This window comes from Stomoxys calcitrans, chromosome 1 (genome assembly GCF_963082655.1).
Source record: "Stomoxys calcitrans chromosome 1, idStoCalc2.1, whole genome shotgun sequence".
Classification (NCBI taxonomy): domain Eukaryota; kingdom Metazoa; phylum Arthropoda; class Insecta; order Diptera; family Muscidae; genus Stomoxys; species Stomoxys calcitrans.
The window spans coordinates 198,872,572-198,900,204 of NC_081552.1; the positions used below are offsets into that span (position 1 = coordinate 198,872,572).

General features: G+C 39.8%; 1 protein-coding gene and 1 long non-coding RNA gene across 2 annotated transcripts in view; one reads left to right on the top strand and one right to left on the bottom strand.

Annotated features, from left to right (window-relative positions):
* The window catches only part of LOC106088126 (uncharacterized), a 527,532-nt gene that overhangs the window by 313,776 nt on the left and 186,123 nt on the right, over positions 1-27,633 (bottom strand). Inside the window, exon 3 of the mRNA XM_059370442.1 lies at positions 4,675-4,691. The gene's annotated coding sequence lies outside the window, so the exon portion shown is untranslated. The remainder of the gene's footprint in view (positions 1-4,674; positions 4,692-27,633) is intronic.
* LOC131998144 (uncharacterized) overlaps positions 1-27,633 on the top strand; it is a 195,235-nt gene that overhangs the window by 17,023 nt on the left and 150,579 nt on the right. The window contains exon 2 of the long non-coding RNA XR_009398607.1: positions 18,815-18,902. This is a non-coding gene — a long non-coding RNA (uncharacterized LOC131998144). The remainder of the gene's footprint in view (positions 1-18,814; positions 18,903-27,633) is intronic.

A 27,633-nucleotide genomic window follows, 5' to 3' on the forward strand; every position in this document is an offset into this window, starting at 1 on the left:
TAAAACCGTCCCAAGACGACCATGATAATATGGGACTCATATAAAAGGTATTTGGGAGTAGATTATGAATACTTTTTTAAAAGTGATTTTCAAGTCAAAGGAGGTTGCTTACTGCTCAAAACACCTGCCAAAATGTGAATATTTGTCAATCATGGTTATATAAAATGGTTAAATAAAATGAAATTGGTAGTAGATAAATAAATTGTACTGGGGAGATACATATGGTAGTAAGTAAGAAACTAATTTTTCGCGTGGTGCCAATGAAGGTGCAGCAGAGCTAGCCGGTTACAGCATCTATGACGTAGTAATGAAATGTTGCGCTTTAATTGTTTGTTTCAAATAGACTCAAAAACGACTGAACTGATTTTCATGAAAATTTTACAAACGCTAGTTGGCACATTCCGTTTTTCCTCCTTTCTTGTGTACGGGACATAGTATGCTGAGGTTCCAATCATCGGGTATGCGTTCTTCTAGCCAGATTGCGCAGGCAAGCTGATGCATACGCCTTCGGTCTTAAATAGTTCAGCGGGCAACCCGTCGGCTCCTGCTGCCTTGTTGTTCGTCAGTCGCGTCACTGCTACTTGGACCTTATTCTGACTAGGCGATAAACATTCTATACCATCATCAGGTATTCGTTCTGCGGTATCCTCTTCGCCGCCAATATCGGACACTAGCAGTGGGGTAAAATGTTCTTTCCATATCCTCAGCGCACTATCTGCATTAGTTACCAGAATTCCTTCTTTGTTTCTGCAGGATGTGCCTGCACCAAAGCCATCGGTTTGATGTTTAATACCTTGGTAGAATTTCCGGACTTCATTCTGACTTCTGTATATCTCAATTCGCTCACACTCACGTCTTTCTATTTCCTTTTTCTTTCTGCGGCATAGACGTTTCTCCTCTCTCTTTTTCTCCCGTTATCACTTCTTCGTCTGGTGCATTGCTATTGATTGCAGGTTTGCTCTGTATTCCGCATTCTAGACTCCAGTAGCAACTAGGCACTCTTGGTCGTACCATGGGTTTCTTGGAGGAGGCTTTCGGTACCCAAGTACGGATGTCGCGGCATTTTCCATGGAGTGGCCAATGGTTTGCCACTGCGCCATTATATCATCGGAACAAGGAGTGCTTTCATCAAACAGTTGGGTCAGTCGAGTGGAGTATGCCGTTGCCATTTGTTGTGTTTGCAGTTTTCGAATGTCCAACTTCCGTGCAGTAGTTTTCTGGCTACGCCCAAAATGATGCGAACCTTTGCTACACCAAGGTAATAATCCGAATCTATATTTGCTCCACGGATCGATCGTTCATCTAGCACGCTGGATGAATGCCTTCCATCTATCACAACGTGATCAATTTGGTTATTTGTGTTTGATCGGGTGACAGCCATGTGGCGTTGTGAATAGTTTAATGTTGAAATCTGGTGCTGCTAACTACCATGTTTTTTGCCGCGACGAAATCTGTTAGCCTCAACCCATTATCGGACGTTATCCCGTGAAGGCTAAACTTTCTGACTGTTGGACCAAAAATGTCTTCACATTAAAATCTCTCAGAACGATTTTAATATCGTGGGCGGGGCAGCTCTCCCTAGGCGTTCGTAGAAAATATTCTTGGTCTGCTCGTCCTTGTCTTCCGTCGGGGTATGGGCACAAATAGGGCTGATGTTGAAGAATTTGGCTTTTATGCGGATTGTGGCTACCCTCTCATTTCACGGGAGTAAAGCTGGAGACAAGGTGTTTCAGTCTCCCACTAACCACATATCCACAGCCAAATTCATGCCTCGTATTATGGCAGCTATAGCATAGTTCGTCACTGTTTTGTGTTGTAGTGACGTTATTCCCAGTCCATTGCACTTCCTATAAGGCGTTAATATCTGCTTGTATTTCTCTAATACATCCGCCAGCTCGTATACTGCACCTTCTCTAAATAGAGTGCGGACATTCTAGGTGCAGATCCGCAAATCATGCTCCTTTTTGCATTTGCATGGGTCGTCAACTTTAGGGCTGTTTTTACTCTTATTTTCTGTTCTCAGAGTGATTCTTATAGATTTCCGGGCGCAACGCCCCAACCGAATGGGTTTTGTGGGATCGCACGTGTATCCCTTTGGGGCCGTTTTTACTCTTCTTCTTTCTCAGAGTGATTCTTGTAGTGTAGGTGTACTGTCTTTTCTTCCAAATATTATAGTATTTGGAAGAAAAGGGCCTAAAAGTGGTCGCGTTTGCTGATGACGTGGCTATTGCGATTAGGGGAAGGTTTCCCAGCACTCTAAGAAATATACATCTACATCGCACGTGTATCCCTTTGGGGCCGTTTTTACTCTTCTTCTTTCTCAGAGTGATTCTTGTAGTGTAGGTGTACTGTCTTTTCTTCCAAATATTATAGTATTTGGAAGAAAAGGGCCTAAAAGTGGTCGCGTTTGCTGATGACGTGGCTATTGCGATTAGGGGAAGGTTTCCCAGCACTCTAAGAAATATACATCTACGTGCAACTGCGCAGTGGGCAAGGTGTAAATCCGTGCAAGGCAGAAGTTGTTCTTTTCAGCAGGAGATACAAGTTGCCTACAGTGGCACCTGTCTCCTTGGCTGGAGAGAGCGTTACATTTACAGAAAGCGCAAAACACCTGGATGTTTTGCTGGACAGGAAATTCAGCTTCAAATCCAACATTCTGGAAAGGGCAAGAAAGGTCGCTCTTGCCCTATACACCTGCAAGAGAGCCATTGGCAAAAGTTGTGGGTTTAAACCGTACGCCATGCATTGGATATATATCGCAGTTGTCAGACCTATAATGCTATATGGTGTTGTGGTCTGGTGGACGGCGCTTCAAAAGTCCACCGATTGTTTAATACTCAATTGGATCCAAATGATGACTTGTTTGTGCATCACAGCCGCACTGAGAACGACACCATCTGATGCACTCAATTTAAATCTACATCTAATGCCTCTGGACATTGTGGTTAGACAGATTGCTGCGACCACTGCCGTGAGGCTAAGGGAGCTTTCTCTTTGGTCATGTGGCGGCTACGGACACTGTGTTATATTTAATACATTGTCCGATGTTCCAGGCATTGTGGATCACACCCTACCTGAGCCGCTTTTGGATAAAAAGTACTGTAACACTATTCCTGATAGAACCGATTGGAACTATGATATCCCTGAAAAGTTAGCTAGACTTGTATACGGATGGTTCCAAACTAGACGACCTGGTGGGCTTTGGGTACTGTACTCTAGATCTAGAACTGGTCATATCGAAAAGGTTACCCGACCATTGCAGTGTGTATCAAGCAGAGATCCTTGCAATTAAGGAAGTGGCGGCATGGCTAAGATATAATGTCATAACGACGATTGGCATAAATATTTTCTCAGACAGTCAGGCTGCCATGAAGTCCCTGGAGAAGGTATTTCTGAACACAAAAACCGCCCTTGACTGTTGCAGATCTCTCAACGTGATGGCTGAACAGTTCAAAATTTACCTGTTCTGGATGCCGGACCACAGAGATATAACAGGGAATTGTAAAGCGGACGAGCTTACGAGACTAGGAGCTAACCGTCACATTCCAGGGAATCTGTGGGTATGCCTTTAGCGACATGTAAGCTAAAGTTTCAGGACCAGGCCATCAGGATAACAAACGATAGATGATCACATAGAGGGGGCTATGGGCATTCCAAAACTATGTGGCCAGATCTAGATTTGAAAAGGTGTACCGCTTTGCTGTCACTCGCTAAAACAGACTTCTCAGTCATTGGGTCCGTCATGAGAGGTCATTGTCTAATCGATGTCCTCACAGTTTGTGCAAAAGCTGTGAGGACATCGGTTAGACAAAGACTAGACTATAGAATACCTTCTGTTCCACTTTAGGTTTTCTTTTCTTTGAGAACCTGTCTGATTTAGCGGATGTGAACATTCGCAAGTTGTTAAAGAGTTTGGGATGGTTCAACGGTTGAAACTAGAAGGCCTCTTCTGTTCCTGTAGTATCACAATGAACGAAAACGTCTAAGTAAGTTTGATGGCAGACTGCCACCTAACCTATGCAAATATAGTAGGAAGTCTAAACTCTACTATCATTCAATCTGTGCTAGGGGATAGATGTTCATTTAAACGATAGAGAATTACAACATTTTTACTCTTTTATGCATTGATACTATTCAGCACAATATAAATAAAACTTTGTGAATTCCTTGTATCATTCTTCGACGTGATAGAAAATGCGTGCAGTTGAATAACAGAGACAAATACAAACTTGATATGGCCAAGCCAAATTTCAAACATATTCCCTTTTTCCTTCTGACATAAAAATAGCAATTGCCAAAATGCCTGCTTTTTCCATCACATGTCGAATGAAAAATTTTCAACTCACCCAAGCTTTTCGACAAAAGACACATGTGTCTGTCATGTTAATCTTCTTGTCGAACACGAACATAACATCAACAATTATTCTGAATTAGATGTCCATATCTTGAATCTTAATTTGTGGCATGTCATTTTCAAAGGACACTGTATGGTAGTAGGAATAAAATAATTCAGGTACATAGGTATGAGTCTATAGCATATTACTAGGACTAGAGGAAGAAAAACATTTCGCAAAAAATGTGAGAAATTTATACAGCTAAGATTAAATAGAAAAAAAGTTAATTTAAGAATTTTTAAATAATAAAAACCCAACAAAAAAACTTAAAAAAACTTACCTGTTAATATAAAGTAGCTGCAAATACAAAAAAAAAATATTTTAAATTAGAAATTGGGTTTGGAAAAATGAAAAAAAAATTTAAATACACAGAATTTGAGACTATTTTCTAAAAAGACTCTCTTTGTTAGATCAACTAGACCTGGATTAATTCACCTGGACATGCACTGTTTCAGCTCAGAAAGTGTTTGTCTGTTTTCCCCATTACATGCATACACATACAAATGTATTTACATAAAATGGCATTGGCATATATATACATATATAAATAAAGTTTATACACACCCATTTGATCAAATTTCCATACACAAAAAGTTGCGTTTATATGTGCTGACGTTTTGCATACACAGGAGAACCCAAAAACAAGACTGGAAAAACAGTTCTGTTTTGAGTGCAAACATGTTTTTGAATATTTTTATACCATTCGCCATAGGATGGAGGTATACTAATTTCCCTATGGTGTTTGTAACTTCTCGAAATATTCGTCTAAGTTCCCTTAAGTATATATATCCTGGATCGCCATGACATTTTAAGCCTATCTAACCATCTCAGTCCGGCCATCCCACCGTCTGTCTGTCAAAAGCGCGCTTACTTTGGAAGGAGTAAAGCTAGCCGCTTGAAATTTTGCACAAATATTTTTCATTAGTGTAGGTCAGTTGAAATTGTAAATGGGTCATATCGGTTCATGTTTGTCATATAAACCGATCTGGGGTCTTGGTTTCTTAAGCCTCTAGAGGGCGCAATTCTTATCCGAATTGGCTGAAATTTTGCATGAGGTGTTTTGTTATAATTTTACACTACATGTTTATGGATATTTTTATACCGTTCATCATAGGATGGGGGTATACTAATTTCCCCATTCTGTTTGTAACTCCTCGAAATATTCGTCTAAGTTCCCTTAAGTATATATATCCTGGATCGCCATGACATTTTAAGCCGATCGTCCGCCATGTCCGTCCGGCCATCCGTCCATCTGTCTGTCGAAAGCACGCTTACATTGGAAGGAGTATAGCCAGCCGCTTGAAATTTTGCACAAATACTTTTTATTAGTGTAGGACACTTAGAATTGTAAATGGGTCATATCGGTCCATATTTTGATATAGCTGTCATATAAATCGATATGAGGTCTTGACTTCTTGAGCCTCTAGATGGCGCAATTCCTATCCGATTTGGCTGAAATTTTGCATAACACATTTCGCTATGACTTTCACCTACTGTGCTAAGTTTAGTTGAAATCGGTACATAACCTGATATAGTTGTCATATAAACCGATCTTGAATCTTGAACTCATGAGTCGCTAGAGGGCGCAATTCTTATCCGATTTGGCTAAAATTTTGCACGAGGTGTTTTGTTATGATTTCCAACTACTGTGATAAATATGTTTGAAATCGGTCCATAACTAACGCAAGTCACATTTGCAAACACCTACCAACCTGATAAATTCCAAGAATTCTTAAATGCAATTAATAAAGCCAGGCAATAAACAATCCAACTACAATTTCCTGTATAAAACATTTCCAAATAAGTTCAATCAGACCATAAACAATTTCAAATAATTAAATTAGCATATTTCCAACCAGCCCATTAACAATTCCTACTAATTTAAATCAGCTCATAATATTTTTCAACTGACTTTAGCTAAATAATTAAAATTGAAAGTTAATTCACTATAGCTAAGTAAACATTAATATAAGAATGTTAAGCGATGTTTGAAAATTAAATAAAAAAATAAAAAAAAAAATAAATAAAATAAATAAGAAAATTAAAGTCAAAGAGCAGTCTTGTTTCGACTCTGATTTCGAGCAATACATTCTGTAAGTTCCTTTTTTAAAAACGTTTTGGCAATGGGGGCATATTTAAGTCGCATGTCCTACACATGCTATGACTTGCCGCACCGATTTTACATAAGTGAGCTCGTAGTCCTATGTATCCCGTTATGATACCAAAAGCTATACTTACCTCCTTCTTATTTCCTTTTAGTAATAGCCGCGTCTTCTTACGATCTGGATCTCCTCATAGGATTTTCGCCGTCCTACTGACCGTTTCGCTGCTCCACAGTGTTATGTGCGCTGTTGTCACCCACGTCCTTAACTTGGACTGCGTCGACCTTTAAGGCTTCGGGTTAACCAAGTTTATTGAAGGCAGTCTTCTGGCCTTCACCGCCAATTCATCTGCCCTTTCATTTCCTCTTACTCCGCTACGGCCCGTCACCCAAACGATGTGGATCGTGCCATCCTCAGAGAAGGCGTTAATCTCTCACCACAAGACTGTCCGTGATCTTATCGTCCTGGTTGATATTATCCTGGTCTACTGTCCGTGGAGGCCACCGTAGCGCAGGAGTTAGCATGACCGTCTATGACGCTGAAAACATGAGTTCGAATCCTGGCGAGACCATCATAAAATTTTCAGTGGTTTTCCCCTCCTAATTCTGGCAACATTTGTGAGGTACTATGCCTTGTAAAATCTCTCTCGAAAGAGGTGTCCCACTGTGGCACGCCGTTCGGACTCGGCTATAAAAAGGAGGCCCTTTATCATTGAGCTTAAACTTGAATCGAACTGCACTCATTGATATGTGAGAAGTTTGCCTCTGATCCGATATGGAATGTTCATGTGCAAATTTGCATTTGCATTTGCATTTTTTACTGTCAGTTAAGATGTTCACATCCGACGTCATCGCTTTAGCACCACACCACTTCACGCATTCCGTGATCGCAACGATCTCCGCCTGCAGGATTCTCCCTGGGTTCTCAATGTAAACCCCAGTCCCACTCTGTCCTCTAACTTTGATCCATCCGTTTAACATGATTTTCCAGATGGCAATACCAGAGTTCCGTCTATCCAAAACTGTGCCTCTGGCAGCAGTGTCTCGCACTCGACCTCAAGTGTCGTCTCAGTTATCCTATCGGAAACATCTTCCCGATTTCGATTATACCGCGATGGTATGGGCTGCTCCCATCCTCAATCCATTCTCCCATCGCCTTAAGTCTCATAGCCGCAGTGTCTGCCTCACACTTAGTCTGTATGTCAATGGGTCGGATATCTAAAATAGTCTCCAGTATATATTCTATGAATATGTGTATGGTCCTTATATTGCACAACCTCGTGCAGGGCAATCTCCACCGACTATCCCTTGACATAGGCATGCTGCTTGTCCTACTCTTTATCATGGTGTTCACACTACGTTCCATGGTTTTGAGTAGAAAGAACGTAAGGCTAATGGGTCTGTAGGTCTTTGGTGTCGCATAACTTGCCTTGGCGGGCTTGGGTATAAATACCACCATGGGTTTTGGGAGAAATTTTTTTATCTTGACGGCAACATTGACTCTGTTCACAGAAAAGCTTCCAGGCGGCACGTTTTGCCGCTTTGGTAACCTTATTGCAATCCTTGAGTCGTGTGGAATACACATCTTAATATACTTTCGCTTTTTACGACGTGTTCTGTTAAAAAGTCTACGGACCTTTTGCCAGTATTGCGAATCTCCCCGGCCATCCAGAATTTTTCTTGGGCTGATTTCATTTTCCGAAGGGGACAACTATCTTCGAAAGACCCCTCTAATGCAGTCGTAATCCTGTTGGCATTGTCGTCAATGTCTTCTATGCTTGGACAATCTAAATTATCTTGCCCAAGTCTTCTTCTGAGTAGCCTTCCGAATTTTGACCAGTTGGATTTCAACTAATTCCGGCGCTGGCCGTGCTATTCTAAACCTAATGTAGCGATGGTCAGAGAAAGAGTGTTCCATGGAGACCTTCCTATCCTGAACCTCATCGATTAGATTTTTCGAACCTATTGTCACATCTAAAACCTCCTTCCTTATCCTATTAACAAAGGTAGCGGTGTTACCAATATTAAGTGTTATGACGTCGCTAGTATTCAAGAACTCTGCCAGGGTTTGGCCCCGCCTATTAGTGTTAGTACTACCCCACGAAATGTGGTGAGAGTTCGCATCGCACCCTATTAGTACCTCGTTTCATGTCTGTTTTGCTTTCCTCACCAGCCGTTGCAGCTTCGACATGTCGGAGAGTCGAAAGGCAGATAAACTGATGCCAGGCATGCTCCACCGTCTCCCTGCCTCACCACTGTTGCATTCAAGGTTGACAACTCTGGGGAAAATATATAATTCAAATTTTTATGACAAATAACGCAGGTCCTCGGCCGAGTACCAGTGTTAGCATAGAATAATTGGTAGTTAATGTGGTTCAGTCCAGAAACTTTGTTCCGGGTCATTTATTGCTCCTGCATTAAGGTAATTGAAATCTTGCCCTTGCTGGTTTTCTCCATCAGAGCTTGTGCAGCAGTCTCCCTCCGGTGGAGGTTTGTCTGGATTACCGCAATCATCTGTCCTTCATGTCCATCTCCCTCTAAATGGACATCTTGGGAGTAGGTGATGATCACATCGTCTGCTCCCTGTCCTTTAGACTGCATTGACTTTCCTGTCACTGCACTGCCTAATGTCAACGCATTAGGTTCTTTGCTAATCCTAGACTTCCGACTCTTTATAAAGTCGGTAATGGTTCCATCGTCGGGTCACTGTTCGTTAGGTTGTATAGAGTTTACATTCCCTGTACTGCCTGACGTTTCAATACCAGGATCTTTGCCTATCTTAGTCTTCAAAATATCAAGTAAATGGGCTTTTTGGGAGTAGGTGATGGTACCATCGTCGGCTCCCTGATCGTTAAGCTGCATTGAGACTCCTGTCTCTGCGCTGCCTAGTCCTTCGAATCTTGAAGTCGTTGATGCGTCCGTCGTCGGGTCCCTGTTTGTTAGGCTGTGTTGGGTCTCTAGCCACCGCACTGCCCGATATTTTAGTAATAGGATCTTTGCTTATCCAAGTCTCTCTAATATTGAGAGAGGCCGCGATTGACTCGTCGTCAGCCCCCTGTTCGTTGGGTGGCATGTCTCAATAGGAGGATTTCTGCCTAGAGGATTTCTGCCTAGTGCGCCATGCCTTTAGTCTTAGCCAAACTCGTCACGTTGGCATTGATCAGTCAACCACAAGGAAAGTTCCTTCCTTCTTCTCCTCGCTGTGGAAGACCTCCCACTTCTCTGTAACCAAACCTTCGTTTTGCTTGCCCAAGAATCCCAACATGCGTTCCGTCGCAAATTTACTGCCCCATTCCTAGATGAAGACAGTCACCTTCTCACCAGGTCGAGCTTTGCGCCCTCACAATGAGCGTGGATACCTCTGACGAGCTGTTTGATGGTATCAATACATTCCGCCGACGCAAAACGTTGCGTTAAGATGTCTCCTCTATACTCGCAGCTCATCATATGTTTGGGTGGACCCTCTACAGAGTTCCACACATGTTCGAAAATCCGATCGTTAACCAGATCCTCCACTTGGCAGCGATGATCTGGTGGAATTCTACCGGATGCACAGCCGATATTTATGACTGCATAAGTCAGCTCATCTCTGTTGTGCTTCCTTGCCACTCTCCCGAAGAGGGCGGCTCATTACCATTCTCAGCGACCATCTTACCCTTTCGTGATGGCTGTGGCATCCTTTTGGAAGTCACAGTCCTTCATGAAGACTCAGGGGCCGTGTGCGCTTCCCTCGTTTCTGTTTCGACTTTGTCTACCTCCACAGGACACTGTACGTAGTCTCCATTGTAGGATGGTTGGCTTGGTTTTCCCAGAGTACTTGAAAGCGGGGAGCTCTTTTTCTTCTTCACCATTTTAGCAGTGTAATGCTCTTCGGGAGATCTGATTCTTTTTCCAGCTTCCGTAGAAGTGCCTGGATTGTCAGTTCTTTCCCTTGCAGCATTCTGCACTTTTGCCCGATTGCGCTGTCGGTACATACTCCTCTGCCTCCTTAGTCTGCTTGTGAACTTTTTTTGCACAAATACTTCTTATCAGTGTAGGTCGGTAGGTATTGTAAATGGGCCATATCGATCCATGTTTTGATATAGCTGCCATATAAACCGATCTTGGGTCTTGACTTCTTGAGCCTCTAGAGTGCGCAATTCTTATCCGATTTGAATGAATTTTTGCACGAAGTATTTTGCTATGATATCCAACAACTGTGCCTAGTATGGTTCAAATCGGTTCTTAACCTGATATAGCTGACATATAAACCGATCTGGGATCTTGATTTCTTGAGCTTCTAGAGGGCGCAATTCCTATCCGATTTGGCTGAAATTTAGCATGACGAATTTTATTATGACTTTCAACAACTGTGACAAATAAGGTTCAAATCGGTTCCTAACCTGATATAGCTGCCATATAAACCGATCTGGGGTCTTGACTTCTAGAGCCTCTAGAGTTCGCAATTATTATCCGATTTGCCTGAGATTTTGTACCACGGATCCTCTCATGACCATCAACATACGTGTTTATTATGGTCTGAATTGGTCTATAGCCCGATACAGCTCCCATATAAATCGATCGCTCTATTTTACTTCTTGAGCCCCCAAAGGGAGCAATTCTTATTCGAATTGGCGGACATTTTACACAGGTCTCCAACATATGATTTAATTGTGGCCCAAACTGGACCATTTCTTGATATCGCTCTAATAGCAGGGCAAATCTTTTTTTATATCCTTTTTTGCCTAAGAAGAGATGCCGGGAAAAGAACTCCACAAATGCGATTCATGGTGGAGGTTAAGACGCTTTTACTTGTTTTCTCCTTTGTTTGCCTAAAAAGAGATACCGGGAAAAGAACTCGACAAATGCGATCCATGGTGGAGGGTATATAAAATTCGGCCTGGCCGAACTTGGCACGCTTTTACTTGTTTTATTTTTTTTCAACGATTTGAAGGTTTAGTATCTATGGAAACAAATGTTGCGACAAAGTGTTCCATTTGTTTATTAAAACAAGAGAAATGAATGTGCCACTACAAGCCACAATGGCCAGACTGACAAATAGGTTTTGGGTTTCTTTTTCTCTGTTTTGTAACTGAGAATAATTTACATTTCTTAAATGGGTAGATAATTCTATGCTGTCAATGATTAAATATCAATTTGGGGCATATTCTGATAGCATGGAAACTGTTGCACAATGGGATAGATGTGCAAAATTTCAAGGTCCTAGGTGGTCCGGTCGCCTCTTTGCAGGCCCCTAAATTTGTTCAACGCTGCATTTTGAAAAATTGTTCAGGCTGTCCAATCTTGGCTGGGTAGTGCTCAAAAATCCCTACATAAGGTCAGCTTGACATACGTCAATCTTCACTGGCTTCAAAGATATTCGACTTCTAAATTTTATATTTTGAAATTGTGGCCGAGTTTGGCTTCATACATTGCAATTTACAAAGGCATTTGTGATTCAATTTTTAATTTGACGTTCGATTTCATTTTCTTAGCAAACCAGTAATTAAAAGGCTTAAGTCGGGCTCAGCCGACTATATAATAAACTACCCCACCGAGGCTACCTACTACTTCCAATATATAGAAAAAATACAAATTTCCCCATGAACATTCCATTAAGGAACAGGGGCAAACTTCTCACATATCAATGAGTGCTGTCCGATTCAAGTTTTAAGCTCAATAATAAGCGACCTCCATTTTATAGCCGAGTCCGAAAGGCGTGCCGCAGTGCGACACCTCTTTGTGGAGAAGTTTTTACATGGCTGCCATGCCAAATGGTACAGTACCTCCCAAATGTCGCCAACATTAGGAGGGGATAACCGCCGCTGAAAAATTTCATGATGTTCTCGCCAGGATTCGAACCCAGGCGTTCAGCGTCATAGGTGGACATGCTAACTTCTGCACTACGGTGGCCTTCCAATATATAGAAATAATGTCTAAATCTTGTTAGACTTTAATTTTGTATACTTAGTGAAGTATTGGATAGAACAGCAACATGTTTCCACAAAAGAATAAAAATTCTGGCCACCGCAGTTTTTAAGGCAAATATCGGCTTAAATATATATATGGGAGCTACATGTAAATCTAGGCACTCCGTAGACGAGTTGGAGGCGTGCTCGGATTGCCAGAGCAGGGGTTATGGGTTCCAATCCCCGCAGAGACCTTGGTCTGTTGCTACTGTGGTATAACTATGGACTTAAAATTGTCTAAGTGAGTCTGTAAAGGACGGCCGCTTTTACCTAACCTAACCTACATATAAATCTGGACTGATTTTGATGAAATCTGGCACACATATTGGGGGCATCAAACAAAACGCATGGTGGGAAATTTGGTAATGATCGGACCAAAGTTGTGGATTCTACAGCCTTAAAAGACCATATCGGATGAAAGATATATATCGCAAAAATAAAAGATTTTTTGTTTGTTTCTCTTTTGAGACGAGTGCAATGATTGGAGATTTTCTTTGCAAATGGAAAAGGAAAGCCAAAGATAGAAACACACACCAACCACTATGCGTTTCGTCTTTGGTTAAAAGACTTTTCAACCATATTAGATGTGATCGCTTCAATGGCCGTGCATTGGAATGTTGTATTTCAATCGTGTCAATTGCCAAAACGTCCCTATGATACAATTACATAATAACCACGCTCGACAACCCTGTCTTTTAGCTGTACTTTTTCCCAATGCATGTGTTTTTGTGTAATGCAAATTGCAAATTTTGCCCATGAACATTCCACTAAGGAACAGGGGCAAACTTCTCACATATCAATGAGTGCAGTCCGATTCAAGTTTGAGCTCAATGATAAGGGGCCTCCATTTTATAGCCGAGTCCGAACGGCGTGCTGCAGTGCGACACCTCTTTGGAGAGAAGTTTTACATGGCATAGTACCTCACAAATGTTGCTAGCATTAGGAGTGGAAAACCACTGCTAAAAATTTTTCTTATGGTCTCGCCAGGATTCGAACCCAGGCGTTCAGGGTCATAGGCGGACATGCTAACCTCTGCGCATGTATAGTATACCCTTAAAAATAGGATGAATTCTGTTTGTAGTTCCTCGAAATATTCGTCTAAGACCCCATAAAGTACATGCCAGTTTATGTCGATCTAGCCATGTCCGTCCGTCCGTCTGTCTGTCGAAAGCACGCCAACTTTCGAAGGAGTAAAGCTAGCCATTCGAAATTTGCACAAATACTTCTTATTAGTGTAGGTCGGTTAGGATTGTAAATGGGCCATATCGGTCCATGTTTGGATATGGCTGTCATATAGACCGTTCTTGGATCTTGACTTCTTGTGCCATTGGAGGGAGCAACTCTTATCCGAGCTGTTTTGTAATGGCTTCCAACAACTGTGCTAAGTATAGTTGAAATCGGTTCATAACCTGATATAGCTGTCACATAAACTGATCTGAGGTCTTGACTTCTTGGGCCTCTAGAGGGCGCAATTATAATCCGATTTAGCTGAAATTTTACATGACGTGTTTTGTTATGACTTTCAATAACTTGTGTGGCCTCAAGAGGGCTTTATTATTATCCGATTTGGCTGAAATTTTGTACAACGGCTTCTCCCATGACCTTCAACATACGTGTCAAATATGGTCTGAACCGGTCTTTAGCCTGGTACAGCTTTCATATAAACCTATCTCCCTATTTTACTTCTTCAGCCCCTAAAGTGCGCAATTCTTACTAGATTTGGCTGAAATTTTACACAATGACTTCTACTATAGTCTCCAATATTCAATTCGATTATGGTCCAAATCGAGCCACAACTTGATATAGCTCCAATAACATAGCCATTATTTTCTTTTATCTTATGTTGGCCTAAAAAAAGAGATACCGGGAAAAAAACTAGACAAATGTGATCCATGTTGGAGGGTATATAAGATTCGGCCCGGCCGAACTTAGCACGCTTTTATTTGTTTTAATTATTTTCCATAATGATTTTCGAAAATGTTTATTACATTAAAAATGGTTCTTTTTTTTCTTAAGAAAGATATATGACTGTTCTTATAAGCCAGCACTATAACTATTGGGTTGCCCAAAAAGTAATTGCGGATTTTTCATATAGTTGGCGTTGACAAATTTTTTCACAGCTTGTGACTCTGTAATTGCATTCTTTTTTCTGTCAGTTATTAGCTGTTACTTTTAGCTTGCTTTAGAAAAAAAGTGCAAAAAAGTATATTTGACTAAAGTTCATTCTAAGTTTTATTAAAAATGCATTTACTTTCTTTTAAAAAAACCGCAATTACATTTTGGGCAACCCAATAAAAGATTTAATCTTGTTGTGTAGATATTCATTAAATGAATAAATAAATAAATAAATAAGAAAAATAAAGAAAAAGTTGATACCAAACACTGTATGGTACAAAAACAATACCGGATGGTATGGATGAAACATAAAATGATTATTACCGTTTGGTACTAGCCTTATTACCGAACTGGTATTGGTTTTAATACCGATCTGTTATTGGTTTTAGCACCAGACCGTTATTTATTGAAGTACCAAACCGTTATTGATTATTCCACCACCTAATGAACCAAACCAATGACAATAATTTGACCTTACACCACTACTGTGCATATGTTTGTAACACCCAAAAGGAAGAGAGACAAACCCTTTGATATGTATACCGATCGACTCAGAATCACTTTCTGGACCGATTTAGCTATGTCCGTCTGTCTGTCCATGTTAATTACAGGTCGCGATTTTCATCCGATCGTCTTCAAATTTGGTATAGACATGTTTTTCGGCCTAGAGAAGAAGTCTATTGAAAATGAAAAAAAAACGGTTCTGATTTGGATATAGCTCCCATATATATGTTCGTCCGATTTGCAGTAATAATGCAATAAAATGGCCATTTGTTAACCGATTCACTTGAAATTTGGCAGAAAGAAGTTTCTTATGACTCTCGATATTTTTGGTGAATTTCATGGAAATTGGTTGAGATATAGATATAGCTACCATATATGTATATCGCCCGACTTTCACTCCTAGAGCTTGCAGTGGCTCTCGCATTTTTTGACCAATCTTCTCAAAACTTTGTACAACGGTTAAAATTTATATATAGCTGCCATATATGTATTTCGCCCGATTTTCATTTCGAATGTCCTTAGAATTTGTACTATTTCCATTTTCACCGCTTTCAAGTATTTGAGCAGGTTTTTATGCACTCAACTTTTATTAAAACATTTTATTATACCCACCACCATTGGATGGGGGTGTTCTAATCTAGTCATTCCGTTTATAACACCTCGAAATATTCGTCTAAAATGACTTGAAGTATATATATTCTTGATCGTCTCAACTTTCCTAGTCGATCTAGCCATGTCCGTCCATCCGTCTGTCAAAATCACGATAGCGGTCGAACGCGTAAAGCTAGCGGCATGAAATTTTGCACAGATACTTAATATCGATGGTGGTCATTGGGGATTACGAATCGGTTCAGATTTAGATATAGCTCCCATATAAACCGATCTCCAAATTTGACTTCTTGTGCTCCTGAAAGCCGCAATTTTAATCCTATTTGGCTGAAATTTTGCATGTATTGTAGTGTTCTGTAATGACGTCCAACAACTATGCAACGTCGGGTCTAGATCGGCTCATAACCTGATACAGCTCCCATTGAAAACGGTCTCCAGATATGACTTCTTGATTCCTTACAAATCGCAATTAGGGGGTATATTCATTTATTCATTCCGATTGCAATGCATTGAAATATCAATTTCCGACCCTACAAAGTATATACAATATGTTTCGGATGGTCGTAAATTTTTAAGACGATTTAACGATGTCCGTGTGTCTGTCCGTCCGTCTGTTGCAATCACTCTACAGGCTTCAAAAATTGAGATATTGAGCTAAAATTTAACACAGATACGTCTTTTTGATGCAAGTTAAGTTAAGTTCTTGTTAAGTTAAGTTCCTGAACGGGCCAAATCGAACCATATTTGGATATAGCTGCTATATAGATCGACCTACCAATAAAGGGTCTACAGCCAATAAATGCTTTATTTTTTATCCGATTTCGCTGAAAATTTAAACAGTGAGTAGCTTAAGACTTCCTGACAACTGATTCAAATATGGTTCAGATCGGACTATATTTAGATATAGCTACCATATAGACCGATCTCACGATAAAGGGTCTGAAGACCATAAAAGCTTTATATATTACCGATTTCGCTAAAACTTGCAACAGTGGGTTACTTTAAGCCTCCCCACATCTGACCTAATTTTGGATTAGTTCGGTGCATATTTTTATATAGCTACCATATAGACCGATCTACCGATAAAGGGTCTAAAGCCAATAAAAGCTTTATTTTTTACCGATTTCGCTGAAATTTGAAGCAGTGGGTTATTTTAATCCTCCTGACATCTGACCTAAATATGGTTTAGATCGGACTATATTTAGATATAGCTGCCATATAGACCGATCTGCCGATATAGGGTCTAAAGCCAATAAAAGCTTTATTTTTTAACCGATTTCGCTGAAATTTGAAACAGTGGGTTATTTTAAGCCTCCCGACATCTGACCTGAATATGGTCTAGATCGGACTATATTTAGATATAGCTGCCATATAGACCGATCAGCCGATATAGGGTCTAAAGCCAATAAAAGCTTTATTTTTTAACCGATTTCGCTGAAATTTGAACCTTCGAACCTAAATATGGTTCAGATGGGAATATATTTAGATATAGCTACCATATAGACCGATCTGCCGATAAAAGGTCTGAAGCCCATACAAGCCCTATTTATTATCCGATTTCGCTGAAATTTTAAACTGTTGGTAATTTTAGGTTTCCCAACATTCGCCCCAAATATGGTTTTGATCGGATTATATTTAGATATAGCTGCCATATAGACCGATCTCCCGATAAAGGGTTTGAAGTCTACAAAAGCATTATTTTTTATCCAATTTCACTGAAATTTGATACAGTGAGTAGTTCTAGGCCTCCTAACGTAGGGCCCAAATATGGGTCATATCGGACTATATTTAGATATAGCTGTCATATAGACCGATTTCCCTATAAAGGGTCTGAAGCCCGCAAAAGCCCTATTTATTATCCGATTTTGCTGAAATTTAAAACCGTTGGTAGTTTTAGGTCTCCCGACATCCGCCCCAAATATGTTTTGGATCGGACTATATTTAGATATAGCTGCGATATAGACCGATCTCCCGATAAAGGGTCTGAAGCCTATAAAAGCATTATTTTTTATCCAATTTCATTGAAATTTGAAACAGTCAGTAGTTTTAGGCCAACCCCCCATCCGACCCAAATATGGTTAAAATAGGACTGCATTTAGATTAAGCTGTCATATAGACCGATATGCCGGTTAAGGGTCATAAAAGCTTTATTGATTACCCGATTTTGTTGAAATTTGAAATACAAAATTCAATAGTGACTTATATATATAAGACCACTCAATGTGCGTGCCGAATTTGGGTGCATAAGTTATCCAGTTTTCATCGGATGTGCCGAAAGGGGGTTTACGTATATACCCGAGGTGGTGGGTATCCAAAGTTCGGCCCGACCGAAATTAAAGCCTTTTTACTTCTTTAAAAAATATTCTAGAACGGGTCACTATTTTAAGTACATAGCTCAACTCGATTGTGCCGAAAGGGGGTTTACGTATATACCCGAGGTGGTGGGTATCCAAAGTTCGGCCCGAACGAACTTAAAGCCTTTTTACTTCTTTAAAAAATATTCTAGAATGGGTCACTATTTTAAGTACATAGCTCAACCACACTTCTGTCGCGATGACAAGAATACAAATGTGACACCGTCAGTACATAATAGCCCCATTTGTCGGGTATTGAATTGATACCTAATGGTATTAAAATTTTTGCTCATGACGCAACCAAAATAATACCAGGCATACTGCCTAAAGTACCGTAATTTTTCTGTCAGTGTACTTGTTTTCTTTTCTTTCATTGTGTAAAAGGAAATAATAATTACAAGCAAATATTGCGTTTTTGTTTTCTCCTCTCTCGCTCTCTCTCTACTTCATTGTTTTTGCCAACAGATAAGCAATAAATGTATGGCAATCGGAACTGTAAGCCGGCATTAAGATGATTATCTCCCATATCCGCCACTTGTTTGTGTCTTACCGCACATTTCGGAAGGAGGGTTACGTTTGGTGGTATAATAGGGAGGGAGAGAATTGACACCATTTTCAAAACAAATGTTGACAGACAATTACTTAGAATAGCATTTCCCCCCTGCCGTGGTTGTTAGCATTTTTATAGATGTTTTCCATTTCCAAGTCTTTTGTAGGACACTTTCCTTCTATTTTATCAGCCAATGAAATACGTTGTGATTCAGTACATTTTTCATATCTTTCTTTCAGAAAAAAAATCAATACGACAATGTTTATATAAAACAAGAAGAATAACATTTATCCGAAAGCCTTAAAGAGTATGAATGAGAATTTTGAGGTAAGTTGAGTGATAACATTTCGATGGACTATTACAGCTAAATTTAGCAATAGAGTACATAAATAAAACCAAACAAATTCAAGTTCAATGAAATTTGAAAAATGTTTGTTATAAAATTTATTGTAATAACATATCTAGGAAATTTCCTAGATGTCTTATATTCGTGATATTTGACAATCTGTGTCCCTTTGCTTGTTGTTTGGTTCATCACATAGCATGGAATGATCATTTGGTGAAAACTTAGAGTTTTTTCTTGTTTTTTAGTAGTTAAATCATTCCTTGCTTAGCTTTGGCTAGCTTATCAATTCGCATTGCCAAAAATATTTCCTCTTCGTTTGAATGGAATAATTATTCATGTTTTACTTAGTTCATACCCTGCAGTTGTCATATGATACGTGTCTAATTAAAGTGAGCTTGCGAGGCTACTAGTACTGCCACACTCTGTCATTTGTGAAAAAGTGCACTGATCCGGTATAGCGAAATGTCAACTAACAAAGTGCCAGTCCCAGTACCAGTGCCGAGTACTACATACTAAATATGAAAGTCAGTGAGTCGTTATAAGCCGTTTGGCATTGGGTGACAATGTGGTATGAACAACCAGCCATAGCTTGGGCTACGGATAAATGAGACTGGAAGCGCTAAACCTCATTGGAATTGCAAATGACACAATGGATGTAAGGCGGCAGTGTGCTACCTCTCTCTGAGGCATCTTTACATTCATGTGCGTGTGGATACTGTACCAGCCACAGCCTCTGATGTGGTGATGGTAGTAAACATATTGTGTTACACAATTCCAGGAAAAATCTTGTGATATTGTTTGCGACGTTTTTAATTAAATCGTGACTTGTAGCAATCCTAATCCGCACACACAATGCAAGTATTTTGGACATCTATAACGATGTTGGATTATCTGAATCACAATGTAAAGGGCATACATAATTTTGGTTGACATATATACACCAGCACTGTGGTACACGATATCATAACTTTGGCCATTTGTTTGCAACGCTAAGAAGGAGAAGAGCTAGACACAGTGACAACAGTACCGATCGGCTTGGAATCCCTTCCTGATTCGATTTGGCTATGCCCGTCTGACTGTCCATGAATTCTTGTGCCGTCAAATTTTGCACAAGTCACCGCCCGCGCAATTCTGCGTCGCACTGTGGTATAGAATCGAAAAAAAACAAATAAAAAGGCATTAAGTTAGGCCGGGCCGAACTTTGGATACCCAACACCTCGAGTATATTTGGTAACCGCCTTTTGTCACAATCCGATGAAAGTTGGATAATTTATGCACCGAAATTCGGCAAGGACATTGAGTGGTCTTATTAATATAACTCACTGTTGAATTTTGTATTTCAAATTTCAACAAAATCGGGTAGTAAATAAAGCTTTTATGACCCTTAACCGGCAAATCGGTCTATATGACAGCTTAATCTAAATGCAGTCCTATTTTTACCACATTTGGTTCGGATGGGGGGTGGCCTAAAACTACTCACTGTTTCAAATTTCAGTGAAATTGGATAAAAAATAATGCTTTTATGGGCTTCAGACACTTTATCGGGAAATCGGTCTATATAGCAAAAATTGCAAATTTGCAAATTTGAATCAACCATGATCAACCTCAATTCTTTATATTCAGCAATTGATTCCACATCCATTGATTCCCAGAAGTAAATTTCATATGAATACACCAAAACAGCATCGTTTTCCACACAAGAGTATACCATGTTTTTATACCCTCTACCATAAGATGGGGGGTATACTAATTTCGTCATTCTGATTGATAACTACTCGAAAAATTCGTCTGAGACCCCATAAAGAATATATATTCTTGATCGTCGTGAAATTTTATGTCGACCTAGCCATATCCGTCCGTGCGTCCGTCTGTCTGTCGAAAGCACGCTATCTTCCGAAAGAGTAAAGCTAGCCGCTTGAAATTTTGCAATTATTATCTGATTTGCCTGAAATTTTGTACGACGGATTCCCTCATGACCATTAACATACGTGTTTATTATGGTCTGAATCGGTTTATAGCCCGATACAGCTCCCATATATATCGATCTCTCTATTTTACTTCTTGAGCCCACAAAGGGCGCAATTCTTATTCGAATTGGCTAACATTTTACACAGGTCTCCAACATATAATTTAATTGTGGTCCAAACCGGACCATATCTTGATATCGCTCTAATAGTAGAGAATATCTTTTCTTGTATCCTTTTTTTTTTGCCTAAGAAGAGATGCTGGGAAAACAACTCGACAAATGCGACCCATGGTGGAGGGTATATAAGATTCGGCCCGGCCGAACTTAGCACGCTTTTACTTGTTTGATCTAGAATGTCCTTATAATTTGTACTAATTCTATTTTCACCAATTTCGAGCAAGTGAACACGTTTTTAAGCACTCAAATTGTATTAAAACATTTTATTTATTATTTGAAGTACAAAGCTCAACAAAACTTCTAGAGCTATGACAAGAATGCAAATGTGGCGCCGTCAGTTTGTAATAGCCTCTTTTGTCTGGTTTTGAATCAATACCAAATGGTACTAAAAATCATTGCCAATGACACGAAAAAAATAATAATAAAAAATATTGCCGTCATTACCGTACCATCATATTTCTATCAGTATATTAACCGATCTCGTATCTTGATTACTTGAGTATATTGTGGGGGGAATTATTAATCGATTTGGCTGAAATTTTGCATGAAATGTGTTGTTTTGATATGCAAAAAAGTGTTCTGGCACGACTTCCAACAACTGTGCTAAGTACGGTTAATATCGGTCTATAACCTGATATTGCTCTCACATAAACCGATTACCAGATTTGACTTCTTGGAAACCGCAACTTTTGTCCGATTTGGCTGAAATTGAGCATGTAGTGTTTTGTTTTGACTTCCAATAATTGTCCCACGTACGGTCTAAATCGGTTCATAAACTAATATAGCTCCCATAAAAATCGATCTCTCGATTTGACTTCTTGAGCTCCTGGAAGCCGCTATTTTCATCCGTTTTGGCTGAAATTTTGCATGAAATGTTCTGTTATGACTCTCTACAACTGTGCCATGTACAGTTCAAATCGGTCAAGAACCTGATATAGCTCCCATATAAACCGATCTCCCGATTTGACTTCTTGAGACTTTGGAAGCCGCAATTTTTGTCCGATTTGGCATATAGTGTTTTATTGTGACTTCTAACAATTGTGCCAAGAACGGTTTAAATCGGTCTATAACCTGAAGTAGCTGCCATATAAACCGATCTTCCAATTTGTCTTTTTGACACCCTGGAACCCGCAATTTTTGTCCAATTTGGCTGAAATTTGGCGCATAGTGTTCTGTTATGACTCTCATGCTAAGTACAGTCCAAATCGCTCTAGCTCCCATATAAACCGATCTTCCCGATTTGACTTCGTGAATCCTTACAAGTCGCAATTTTTATCCGATTTGACTCAAATTTTGCGTATAGTGTTCTGTTATGACTTTCAACCAGTGTGTCATAGAGTTGATGCCTAGAAACTCCAACTCCTTCACATCGGTTTTACATTATTGGAAGCACCTTCAATGTCAAGAAATGCTACCATTGTATATCCCTTGACAGCGAGAGAACCCTCTGTGTAGCCGACTAGGTCGTGATGGGCTGTTTCATTTGATTTGTCTTTACTATATGCATGCTGCTGCCGCGACAGGCGAACTCCAGGAATCTTTGCTCTAAGATATGTTTCTATCAATGATGACAGACTAATAGGACGATAATCTTTCGCCTGCGTGTGATAGGGTTTTTCAGCTTTCGGAATGAAAATGACCTTCGTGTCCCTCCATCTCATAGGTATATATGACATTCTGATACTAGCAAAGTATATCTCCCTAAGCCAGGGAACCAGTCTATCAGACACAGCTTGTAATTCAACGGGTACCGGTGATACATCATCAGGGCCTGGCGACTTAAAGGAGTCGAAAACTCTTATCGCCCAAATGATTTTCGGCTCAGACATAATTTCCCTAATGGCCTCCGACGAAAGAATATCAGTGACAACCTCTTATGGCGCCACGTTGTACGTTGGAGAATTTCCCGGGAAATGTGTATCAACGAGTAGTTCTAGTGTTTCGTCACTAGACATTGTCCATACATTCTCTGACTTCTGGATATACCCCACCGTAATAGGTCTCGAGGACAGAATCTTCCTTAGCCTAGAGGCCTCAGACGTATCCTCCCTGGAGCTGGAGTATCCTCTACCCAGGATTTGTTCTGAGCCTTTCTCAGCTCGCCCTTATATTTTCCAAGCTCAGCCTTATAGATGTCCCAATCGTGTGGTGCTCTTGTGGCATTAAATTTCTCCACACTTGTAACAATTTTAGTCGAAGTTGGATCAGACAAAAAAAAAACCACCCTCCCGATTAAAAGTCTCGAACCAATTTCGCTAAAATTTGCCACAGCACGTTGTAGTAGATATTTGGATATTCTTTGTATGTACGGTTCAGATCAAACAATATTTGCATATAGCTTTCATACAGACCGACCTCCTGATTATAAATCTCGAACCCATAAAGAACTTATTTATTAACTGATTTCGACAGAAGTAGAAGCGGTGCTCTTATGGGATCTCTCTAAATACTTTCTACAAAAAAACCACCCTCTTTTGTCATAGTTAGCCATCATCTCGAAATAGCATACAGACAAGAGTATTTAAAGCACAAGGCATTTCAACTAAAATTATTCTTAAATTTAGTTTTTTTTTCCAGTTTGGTTGTTAACTAATGTTGTTGATATGTTTCGACATAGCATGTCCTGGAAGCATGTAATGGAACATGCCTAGGAAAAACTTTGCTCTGCGTAGTGGTGAAACTTTTACAAAACTAAATTTACAGCCGCTTTGCATCAGTGCGAAAAATTGTGCAAGGATTGCAAACAGCAACGTAGGCTGGTGACGACTACAACGACAGGGAATAGGGTGGGCGGTAAAGATGGCAATAGTTTTGATGATGGTGTCTTTTAAAACTAAATCAGGACATTTTGAGCTGCGTGTTGCCAGCAATCGTTTTCCCCCCCCCAAGCCTGCGCCCAAACAACCCACAACGAAATGATGAATGTTAAGTAAATGCATGCCATTGTGGCTGTTGTTCGCATTGTCTCTCTGATGCCAAAAGAAAAAAACAATTTTCACACTGTCTTAGTTTCTATGAATGGAGAATACTAAATAAAGACAGGGGATTTTGAATGTCTGTTTTTGCTTCTTAATCTCAATTGTGGGTGACAGACTCACACAGAAAATAGTTTTTTGTTTTGTTTTTTATTTTAATCCGTACAAAAAATAGATTTCGTTCATATTTAAATGCGATATTTATGAGGCGAAAAATATGGGAATGGGATTAGGAATGGAATGTGAAATAAAGAAAGAATGCGCGAAGCCAGTTCCATATGGCGTAGAAAGAGAGGGCAAAATTAATAAAAAAGAGCAGAGCAGTGAAAAAATCAAGTATAAAGGCCACCACCCTAGGGAATATGTGTAAACCACCTTTTGTCATGATCCTGTCTTAAATGCATTATTTATGCATCCATAGCAGCTATATCCAAATATGGTCCGATTTGGACCAAATTGGGCTCGAACATTGAACTTATAAATACATGTCATTGTTAAATTTTGGCTTAATATGGGTCTTTTTGACTGCTATATCCAAATATTAACCGATCTGAACTATAAAGGACACGAATGTCGAAGAGCCTAACATAAGTCACTGTGTGAAAATTCAGCGAAATTGGATATTAAATGCACCTTTCATGGGCCCAAAACCTTACATCTAGAGATCAAACTATATGGCAGCTATATCCAAATCTGGATCTGGGCCAAATTCAAAAATGATGTCAAAAGGCCTAACACACCTCACTGTGCCAAATTTCAGCAAAATTGGACAAAAAATGAGGCTTTTATGGGATCAAGGCCTTGAATCGAGGAATCGGACTATAACGCAGCTATATCCAAATCTGGACCGTTATTGGCCAAATTCAAAAATGATGTCAAAGAGTCTAACACACCTCACTGTGTCAAATTTCAGCGAAATCGTAAAATAAGTGCGCCTTTTATAGGCTCAAGACCTTGAATCGAGAGATCCGTCTATATGCTAGCTATATCCAAATTTGGACCGATCTAGGCCATACTGAAAAAGGATGCCGAGTAGTCTTACAAAACTCACTGTCTTAAATTTAAGCGAAATCGGACAATAAATGCGCAATTTATGGGCCCAATACTTAAAATCGAAAGATTGAAATATATGGCAGCTATATCCAAATGTGGACCGATCTGCGCCAAATTAAAAAAAGATGTCGAAGGGCCTAACATAACTTACTGTTCAAAATTGGCTATATAAGAGATTTAGTCCAATATATACCCCACCTTCAAACTAAACCTGCCTATGGACAAAAAAAGAATCTGTGCAAAGTTTTAGCTCAATTTTTTTATACCCACCACCATAGGTGGAGGGTATACTAATCTAGTCATTCCGTGTGTAACACCTCGACGTTCTGGTTCGAAATAGCCATGTCCGTCCGCCCGTCTGTCTGACAGCGGTCGAACGCGTAAAGCTAGCCGTTTGAAATTTTGCACAGATACTTAATATTGATGTAGGTCGGTTCAGATTTACAAATGGCTCCCATTTAAACCGGTCTCCAGATTTGATTTCTTGTGAACCTGAAAGTCGCAGTTTTTGTCCGATTCAGTGGAAAATTTACACGTAGTGTTTTGTTATGACTTCCAACAATTGAGTTAGGTACGGTCCGAATCGGTCTATAACATGATATAGCTCCCGCATAAACCGATCTTCCGATTTGACTTCTTCAGCCCCTGAAAGCCACAATTTTTGTCCGATTTGGCTGAAATTTTGCGTGAAGTGTTCTGTCATAACTTATAATATTATTGCCAAGTACTGTCCTAATCGGCCTATATCCTGATATAGCTCCCATATAAACCGATCTCCCGATTTGACTTCTTGAGGCCCTACAAGCCGCAGTTTTCGTTCGATTTGGCTGAAATTTTGCAGGTAGTTTTCTGTTATGTCTTTCAACATCTGTGTGTAGAACGGTCCAAATCGGTCTTTAACCTGATATAGCTCCCATATAAACCGATCTCCAGATTTGACTTCTTGAGCCCTTACAAGCCACAATTTTTGTACGATTTGGCTGAAATTTTGCAGGTAGTGTTCTGTTGTAATTTTCAACAATAGTGCCGAGTACGGTCCAAATCGGTCTAAAACCTAATATAGCTTCCATATAAACCGATCTCTCGATTTGACTTCTTGAGCCATTACAAGCTGCAATTTTCGTCCGATTTGGCTGAAATTTTGCAGGTAGTTTTCTGTTATGGCTTTCAACGTTTGTGTTAAGAACGGTCCAAATCGGTCCCTAACCTGATATAGCTCCCACATAAACCGATCTCCCGATTTGATTTCTTGAGCCCTTACAAGCCGCAATTTTCGTCAGATTTGGTTGAAATTTTGTATTTAGTGTTCTGTGATAGCTTCCAACATCTGTGTTAAGAACGGTCCAAATCGGTCTTTAACCTAATATAGTTCCCATATAAACCGATCTCCCGATGTGACTTCTTGAGCCCTTGCAAGCCGCAATTTTTGTCCGACTTAGCTGAAGTTTTGCATGAGGTGTTCTGTTACGACTTTCAAAAACTGTACCAAGTTCAGTCCAGATCAGTCTATAACCAGATATTGCTCCCATATAACCTGGACAATCCATCATCTTTGTTCGGTTCCTTGTAGCTTTAATTTTTGTTGGTTTGACAGAAATTTGGTATGTAGAATAAATTATGCCCTTCAACTAAATTTACTTCGTATACATTTTTAGCAGAATCCAAGGTGGTGGGTTTCTAAGATTCGGTCCGGCCGAACTTAGCACGCTTTTACTTGTCTTTACAAACCAACCCGGCCTATTATATTTCCTAAATACAGGGAATACTTCTCTCATATCAATGAGTGCAGTCCGATTAATGTTTGAGCTTAATGATAATGGGGCTCCTTTTTATTGCCGAGTCCGTATGCAGTACCGCATAGCGCTACCCCTAGGTAGGGAAATTTTAACATGGCAGGATAGCTCAGAAATGTAGCCAGCATTAGTAAGAGGAAAACCACAACTGAAACATTTTCTGAAGTTCACGCGCGGGATTTGAACCCAGGCATTCGGCGTCAAAGGCGGATACGCTAACCTCTACGCCACGATGGCCTTCAAATTATATATGCCGCCATATAATTTTAGTAGGTCTCTAGTCGACACTGATTTGCTAAGCGTTTTAAGGCACAGGGGTAACTGAAACTTTGAAGATGAGTCAGATTCCATTGAAGTTTAAATATGTCGCAAATATTGTTGCAGATTTCATTGCATCCTAAAGGTATATTGCGAAAATTAAGTAGATTTCGGATCCTTAAAGCAGAAAACATTCATATAATATCAGGATAAATTGTCAAGACGGTATTTGAAGACAATTTTAGGTTCAATTGTGATGGAAAGAAATCTGTGCCACTCGTGGCCCTTCACAAAGACAAATTCATCCTCCTACCTATTCGATTTGTTAGATAGTTTAGCTCTCTAATTAGAACCTCTTAAAAACCTTGTCGAATCTCTGCAACATTTGGTGTTATTGCCAAAGTTGTCATTTTACCCAAACATTGCTGTAATTTAAGACATACTCTGTGATTCATCTTCAGCATAACATAAAACAAATGTTCTACGTTTG